This window comes from Salmo salar, chromosome ssa12, assembly GCF_905237065.1.
Source record: "Salmo salar chromosome ssa12, Ssal_v3.1, whole genome shotgun sequence".
In the NCBI taxonomy this organism is placed as follows: domain Eukaryota; kingdom Metazoa; phylum Chordata; class Actinopteri; order Salmoniformes; family Salmonidae; genus Salmo; species Salmo salar.
Window position 1 is genome coordinate 35,276,301 of NC_059453.1, and position 9,142 is coordinate 35,285,442.

The window sequence follows — 9,142 nt, forward strand, 5'->3', positions numbered from 1 at the left end:
GCTTTTAAGTCCAGGACTATAGGTTTAATCTTTGTCCAGGAAACTGGGAGTCCAGAGCAAAAAAGAGTTCCATCCTTGACAGATGACAAAATAATTGTGGCCCTCAAGGCATCTGAGGTCACGGGTCGTAAAAAATTATATTTCTTCAAACCATTGATAAAATATTCACTTTGAGTCAATGTGAGTCATTGATCAGAGGGTATCATGCAGCTCACTGTGTCCACTAAACACACAATAACAAAAAGAGAGGCGGATAGGTAAAAGGAAGGGAGGGACAGGAACTCTCTGTCTCTCTCTGTGTGTGTGTGTGTGTGTGTGTGTGTGTGTGTGTGTGTGTGTGTGTGTGTGTGTGTGTGTGTGTGTGTGTGTGTGTGTCTGACTGTGTGGTCTGCTGATGGAGGGGAATTCCATACTCCAGATCAACTACACCACCCCCCCTCCAAAGTGCAACCTAGCGCAGCATAGACACCCGGATATACTAACTCTAGTCGGGATGGGGGGGGGGGGTGGAATGTGAGTAATTGCAGCTTGCAGCATGGAGTACACATTGCTAACAGGGTGAAAAAAGAGAGCTTAACACAAGCAAGGAAAGTCAATCATTCCCCGGGGTGAGTCAGATTTAAAAGTAAATCACATCGACCAATGTGTGGAGATGTGACATTGGAGGTTGTTTTGTAAAGTCATGGTCAAAACAATGTTATTTATGAAAAAGGAAGTGACATCAGAGTGTTGACAGTAAAGAGGCGACAGGGGACACTTTTATCCCATGACTTTGTTTAGAGTGGTGTATCACAAGGGTCGGGACCCTTCTTGTTTACATTTAGCTTGTTTTGGGGAGTTTTTAAACCTACCCGAACACTAAATAGACACACCAACAATATAGGTCTCTAACAAGCGCCATTGAACGCTCTTAAGGTGCTGGTCTCCACAACTCCACAGCACAGGAAGAGCCAAGTACAACATACACCAACTTTAACAATATGTTGCCGTTTCTTGGCTTTAAATTGAGATGTTGTGTTATTTTTTACATCCTCTTATGTAAACAACCAATATTTCCGACTGTAGTTGAATGAAAATGATGTTGACTATAATAAACTACATTCATCAATCTGACTCCATTATTAGGTGAATAAATACTATAGGTCCATAGGCCTATTCATTGGGTCTTGTTAAGGGGGGGGGGGGGGGGGGCTAGGGTCAGTCTGTTACATCTGGAGTATTTCTCTTGTCTTATCCGGTGTCCTGTGTGAATTTAAATATGCTCTCTCTAATTCTCTCTTTCTCTCTTTCTTTCTTTCTCTCGGAGGACCTGAGCCCAAGGACCATGCCTCAGGACTACCTGGCATGATGACTTGCTGTTCCCAGTCCACCTGGCCGTGCTGCTGCTCCAGTTTCAACTGTTCTGCCTGCGGTTATGGAACCCTGACCTGTTCACCGGACATGCTTGTTGCACCCTCGACAACTACTATGATTATTATTATTTGACCATGCTGGTCATTTATGAACATTTTAACATCTTGACCATGTTCTGTTATAATATCAACCCGGCACAGCCAGAAGAGGACTGGCCACCCCCCATAGCCTGGTTCCTCTCTAGGTTTCTAGGTTTTTGGCCTTTCTAGGGAGTTTTTCCTAGGGAGTTTTTCCTAGCCACCGTGCTTCTTTCACATGCATTGCTTGCTGTTTGGGGTTTTAGGCTGGGTTTCTGTACAGTACTTTGAGATATCAGCTGATGTACGAAGGGCTATATAAATAAATTTGATTTGATTTGATCACCACTCGGAATACTAGAAGTTACATGTGATCAAAAGAGCTAATATCTTGCGATCTACGTCTTAGCATTAAATGATTGAGCTAACCTTAGCTCAGAGATGCATAGTTTGAGGACAAGCATTTATGCTATGTGTATTGTGAATTATATTTACCAATAGACCTACTAAATGATGAACATATAGTCAAAGTGTTACTCTGTAAAACGAGGGATGCATTCACTCACTAATAGGATTTATTAGTCATGAAATAATTGACACTAAACTATTACAGTGTACATGAAATAAAATGATACATTACATAATAACACAGAGTAAATGACTATTGACTAAATGAGACTTAAAGTGGTTACACGTGTCTTCAGTTAATAATAATCTCAGAGAAAAAAATGTGTCTCAGGAGCTTGCTAACAAGTTCTCAAAGTATGAGCGAATTCACTACCCTTTTAATCAAATTCAAGCGGGAACTCCCCCGAACCTGAATTAACATTTATTTGCACTTTGCTACCCAGTTAGCGATGAGCAATCGGGAGGCCGGCGTCCCTCCAGAGTACCCATCGCCTCACGGGGCGCCCGCGATATGCCACTTTGTCAAGCGGCAGCTGTGCTTCAAGTGTCGTTTTCCTCACACAGCCCACCCACCCTTCAACCGCCCTTCTCCCGCCCTTCACCCGCCCGGCGACACTACAGCTGAGAGCCGGAGGCGCGGCACTTTTTCAGCATCAAGCCAGCGGCATGCCTACTCCCTTTCTCCACTTATTTATTTATTTACTTTTATTATTTAAGATAGATTGGATGCCATGTCCATTTGAAAGAATAATAATATAGATAGGCTTCTCACACAGCGCAATGGCGACAAAACTGACAGTAATCAATGTGTTATAGTTCCTTTACTATGTGATGTACTAACAATAAAACAATAAAAACAAGTGCAAAAGAAGCATGCAGATCAAAGAAAATAAGATGTAAATAAGAATAAGATCAAACCAAAATAGCCTTAAGATTAAAACCAAAATAGCCTACATTCATATAGTATGGACATTTTTTTGCCCATGTGCTTAGGCCTAATAACTACAGTGCAGTATCAGCATAGAATTATAATGAAAGTATATCTACGTAGTGCAGTTAGGTGACATAACTATTTCATTGGTCTGGTAGACTAAAGTGATTTAAGTGTGTACAGAATATGAATAAATGGTAAGTGTGTGGTAGGGTGCAGGAGTCAGTCCAGGGTTCAGCTGTTGGATCAGTCTTGTGGCTTGGGGGTAGAGGCTGGTTTTGAGATAAATGGTCCGAGACTTGATGCTGACCCTCACTGCAGCGGATCCCTCTCCCCTGTCCGCCACCTTCTCCCGCCTTCACAATCGGAGGCCCCTTTCAGCTAAAGGGTGACCTGAATCTGGACCCCCTTATCCATGGCATCCTGGGTTCTTCCGAATGGCTTCTATACACAAAGAAAGAACATTGAATTAGATTTGAATAGCACAAGGTCTTACACATGAGTTTAAGAATTTACTTAAAAGTTGAGAAAACAAATGTAACACATTTAATAATATCAAAACTTACTGTGAAGAATGGTCTTCAGAAACAAGTCCCTCAAACAGGCCTTATGCTCTGCCCCAGTCCAGGTTGTGGCAATGGCAAGGCAGTTTGACAGAATGCAATGTAGAGCATCCGCCACGCTGTTAACTTCAGGTCCTTAGCATTACAGCCAGAAACCTAAGAAATTACACACTATGTTAACATATTTCCCACCCCCTATATTTTAAATACATGTATTGTGACAGTCTAAAGACAAATTGTAGATATTTCCAATGAGTATTTACATTTCATTTGGTAACAGTTATGTTCTTACAGTGAAAACAAAAGGCAGGAACAACACACCCAGATTCTTATCTAATCAACTCAATTTGAATGTTATGACCAGATAACAGGAATGTGCCCGATAACCAGCCAAAATACACCAACCATAAAACATGCAATTCAATTAAACACGGGTCTTCATCATGGTTCACATTTGTTCACTCTCTACATTTCAACTAGATGACTGATACTACACCTTAAACACTTTAAACATGCGGTCTCACCAGTTCTCTGTACTTAAGCAAGGTCAGTCGAGTTCACACAAAACCGGACTCCCATTTTAGACTCTAAATGGCCCCAGTGACCTCACCACTCAACCAAATACCAGATGCTTTGTGCCTTTTCCTCTGGCACTTCTCCATTATCAATCACAACCAACTTTCCTGTGACATGTTTATGTAAATAACAACCAAGGGTTGAATAATGCCTCTCAGGTGTGTCTGCTCCAGAGTCCAGAGTCTCTCTCTCTTTCAGGATGTGTCAACATGTTAATTGCTGGGTGAAATTCTACAGATAGTTCAGCTACGGAGTTGTCAGGCTACGTTTTCAAACAAAGCCTTTTGGTCGTAATTAAAATGTGAAAGGAGAAGTGTGTCATTTTCACTGCCTTTTCTGGTTACGACCAACTACACAAATCAATCGCCACTGTCGAGTTAGTTACGTCATACATTTTGCAAATAGTGCAAAAAAAGTGGATGAATTGGAAACAAACTCAGACAGCAGTCCGATTTATTAGTCAGGCAATTCATGGCAAGAAAAAGAGAACGTAGACAGACAACTGTTGAACTGTGTTTGTGCCAAGACAACGCCCCATGAATCAGTGATGTGGCCTCCCAGCCAGGTCGTATCTGTGTCTGTCCCCCGGCAGATCAAATAACCTCCACAATGCTGAGTGGATAGAATGGGGAGGACTGAATAGAAAATGCCGACCTTGAGGGCCTCAATGTGAACGATATAACTAACTCCAGTTGGCCCCCTATCAGCACATACCAGATAGTCCTATATTTTTATTGAATTTATTTATATTTTTAATCCCAGCAGGAGGCCTTTTGCCTTTTGGTAGGCCGTCAATGTAAATAAGAATTTGTTCTTAACCTAGTTAAATAAAGGTTAAATTAAAAAAAGTTGAATTGAAGAACCTTGAGGTCTTGTGAATGGTTTTGCTCTTCAATAAATCCTGTAGATACCAATCAATTTGGGGTATGATGAAAAATGACAGCGTTCTTCTGTGGGCTGAGCCATCCGGTGTTAATGTGGTGCCATATCTACCTAAAAGGGGAGAATTATACGTGTTAGTACGTGTTATTGTAAAGTGTCACCTTTATAACTTCATCACAAGTATTGTATAAGGCCAGAAATATGAACTCCTGACAAAGCCGCCTTGTTCAGTTACAGATCATAAAGATTAGAAAAGCACAACCTCACTGCGCCAGTGGGTCTAACAATAACAGAACTATATGGGTGGCTGTTAAATGTAAATGGTGCACTAATTAAATCATATGAGAAACAAAATGTTCAAGGGGCCTCTGTGAATTTGTGTACATTTTTGGTAAACATGCCATGGCAAATGATCAAAAACCGAAACATTTTTTGATCAACTGTAAGCAAATGATATGAGAAACAAAATGGTTCCATATGCCGCTGGGCATGAGTCAATCAACATGCCGTACAATCTGTATACAGAAGCAGATACATAATGAAGGCACCATGATTGTTGCACGACAAGGCTTTACTTACCATGTTCTACCTATAGCTCATGTGGTTCTCTCCAGTGGACCTTTGCACAAAAAACTGTCACTAAAGAGAAACCATCCTTTACGCCTTTTTGGCTACTTCCTAATAGTTTTACACAGAATTCTGTCCTTGTCTGCTGTCCTATAAGACTAAAAGCTCTGGACAAGTGAAACAATGTGTGCATCTCAATAGTCAAAAGAACCTACCTCTCTTCCTCGTCTTCCCTTTACCGGAACAGACATAAAAGAACCGGAGAGGTGAAAACAAAAATATAGACACCCACAATGTTGCTTTGACCTATTCTGGGTTTTCAGATTAATGGAGATGAAGGCGGGGAGATGAGGTGAGGCAGCCTCTTCAGGCCATTTAGATGCAAAACATGTGAGACCTAAAGGCCTTTTACCTATCACTGGTGATGAATAAAATAATAATAAGAACCTTAGTCTCATTGGCCTTTATGGCAAATATACTATAAGTGTCAGTGGAGGCTGCTGAGGGGAGAACGGCTCAAAATACTGTCCGGAACGGAGCGAATGGAATGGCATCAAACACATGGAAACCACCATTCCACTGATTCCGCTTCAGTCATTACCACAAGTACGTTCTCCCCAATGAAGGTGCCACCAGCCTCCTGTGGTAAGTGTACAGCATGTCTGTGTGACGGCAAACTGATAGCTTTGGGAAGCTGAAATCAAATGTGAGAGGTGTGGCTCTCATGCTCAATGGGAGTGTAGTTGAGTTACAAGTAGCATAGTTGTCTCGAACAATGTGGACAGCAATACCCAAGGCCTCCCAGGGACAGTACAGTACAATTCGCACCGTCATCACTGAGGCATTGTTTCGATAGAAACCCTAGGCATGCACTCTCTCACGCACATGGGCCCCGTGCACACTCAGGTTGTACAACTAATGTACAACACATTTGACACATCAGGTTGTGATAAGGCTGAGAGTTTTTCTGTACAAAGATAATTGGAAATACCGTACAATAGTTTTATAAACCCTTTTGAGCAGACAAACTCTGTTGTATCACAAACATATCAGTTGTATCACAACCATCAAATGCGTTGTACATCAGTTGTACAACCTGAGTGTGTACAGGGCTATGGACACACAATGATCCAAATATGGCACCCTCCTTCACAAACAAACCCTGAGTGAAACCCAAATCTTCCCCGGCAACACAATGGTTCCCGAACACACATTTATAGACCTTACCATGCCCTTTGATATACAAGCCTCTTTTTCCCACACTTAATAATTAACCAATGACAGGCGAGATGTATCGGGGGGGAAACCTAGACGTCGTCGCGTGAACACATTAACTTTTCCTCCCTTCCTGCCGAGATGGCAAGCAAGGTCACCTGATCCCTCCACCTGGCAGCGATGACATATTCCACATCCCCTCGCTTCAGCCGGGCAGCCAGTCGTGTCTCTTCTTTTTCTCCTACAAGTCTGACATAATCAGTCCACGCCAGTGGTGTGTAACGTGGCGCATGAATAAGACATCATCTCTGTGCTCTCTTTTTTTCCACTCTAAATGTTTAATAAGTGATGAGATAGAAGATGATCCGTGACATATTTAGAGCAGTTGTTAGTGACAGTCTGTTGGCTCGGGTGTTTTGGACGATAGATGATTGCCTTTCAAAGTGATCATACGCTTTGAGTGTACTTTGTTGTCAGAGAAAGGGGTGGAGGTGTGTGTGTGTGCATAAGTGTGTGGATGCGTGTCTGTGTGTGGCCTACAAATGGTATAGGAAGCATCTTTCATATGTCAGTAATGTTTGAAATTCTCTTGGGGATTAGAGTAGCTGTAGCTCCATTTCAAAAACCGTCATTCTTCTCTTTAGTTGAAGTAAGACAAAGCCGAGCCAAAACAATGAGCAGTTCCCAGATCAAATTTCCGACTCAAACTCAACAAGTGCCTATTTTTAGATTCCTTTGAACCAACTATGCCACGTAGGAGAGTGCCCATTATTCTTTCAAATGCTTTGTTTAGTCTTACCAGAAAAAAAATATATGCAGCAATGGTACAGTAGCTTGGGAGAGATAGAGCTGAGGTGGCGGTCAGAGGGTTTCAAGTGGTGAATGTTATACGTAACGCCCACAAAGGCCGGCGTGAAATTCTATCACGGACACCCACTGGAGGTTCTCACATGGTTCACACAGCGCAGTGTCATGATGAGATAGCATCAGGTATGTTGTTGTTCCAAAGATTACAGCTCACCTGCAATTATTATATCATCAAAATAATAGCCACGATCTCATGTTTGGCTTCATGTAAAACGACCCAACACCAATTTGCTCTAACAAACTGATACCTCATTCAAGTACTTTAGCATTTTATGCTAACCTCAGAGTTAAAGATGCACTATGCAGAAATCGTTCTGCCATTTCCTGGTTGCTAAAATTCGGATAGTTCGCCTAATTTCACTTTATGTAACAAAATAAGCTAGTATAGCGTAGAAAATCATTGGACCATCTACACCTTTGTGAAATAAAACCAAACATATTGTATTTTCAGCTGTTTGAAGCTAGTGTACAAAACCAAAAGTTAAAGAAGCAAAAACGAAACTTAAAAACGGAAAGCATAGAAATAGCTCACATAGAGCAAATCTACCACTTTTTAGACTTACTTTCAAGGAGAATGACATATCTATAACACTCACATTTCTATGTGAACTTGGTCATGTCACCCAAAAAGTTACATATTGCAGCTTTAACTTTGCCATCAAATCAAAATACAATGACATTTGGTGGTAGCTGTTTCTATATTCTCTCATTAGTAAAACTACGTAAAAATGAGCACCAGAACAAACCATAAAAACAAAATTATCTCACAATACTGTTCATTTCTTGACCTGTCTTTTTCAAGCGAGACAAATGTCCCTCTAGACCAGGCCTGGGCAACTCCAGTCCTCTGGGGCCTGATTGGTGTCACACTTTTACCCCAGCCCCAGCTAACACACCTGATTCCAATAATCAACTAATCATGATCTTCAGTTAAAAATGCAATTAGTTTAAATCAGGTGTGTTTGCTATGGATGGGGGATATGTGTGACACCAATCAGGCCCCCGAGGACTGGAATTGCCCTGGCCTGCTCTAGACCCTGACATTGATCAACCAAACAGGCAGCCATTTTGAGAGCTCAGCCACCAGTTGGCATGATTTGCTGACAGACAGAAACTGTTGCTCTCTGCCTGTGGACCCGAGTCATTTCCATGGCAACAGTAAGGCTCTAGCTTTCCTTGGCACTGGTCGATCTCCATCAAGGCCACAGCGAAAGACAACCCACGTCTTCCGATAGCTGGGCGTTTGGGATAAACCAATCGTGAAACACAATGAGGGAATATATTAATTTGCATTCGAATCATTGGCTGTCCTTAGACATATCCCAAATGAAATGAAAACCCCTACAGTTGTACTCAGTTGTACTCAATATTTCCTTTTTGGCAAGTGTATGATGAGCCCATATTAAAGAGACACTATCAAAATCTCCATGACACCAAAAATAAATTAGGGATTTAAGCAAGGCTTACCATATCACCCTTTGACTTCAAAGCTGTCTGTTACGGCATCCATATTAGATAGCTTTCAGGCAATACATTCAGGAGATCAGCAATCCCACTCTCCCCAAACTGACATCCCCCCATGATGGGCCAGTATGCACTTCAGATGTTGCTTTTATGGGTGTCTTGGAAGACCTGCTACACTAAAATCTGTGAAGATACTGCTTGACTTGGACACACTTTATCACATTAGAAGGGCTTAGGGC

The 9,142-nt window shown here is 41.8% G+C and overlaps 1 long non-coding RNA gene across 1 annotated transcript; it reads right to left on the reverse strand.

The window, feature by feature from the left end:
• Positions 1-2,640: 2,640 nt before the first annotated feature.
• Positions 2,641-4,104, reverse strand: LOC106564989 (uncharacterized). The gene is made up of 3 exons (XR_001319576.2): positions 3,857-4,104; positions 3,336-3,488; positions 2,641-3,213 (listed from the first exon to the last, which is right to left on the reverse strand). It is a non-coding gene; the product is annotated as an uncharacterized lncRNA (long non-coding RNA).
• Positions 4,105-9,142: the final 5,038 nt, after the last annotated feature.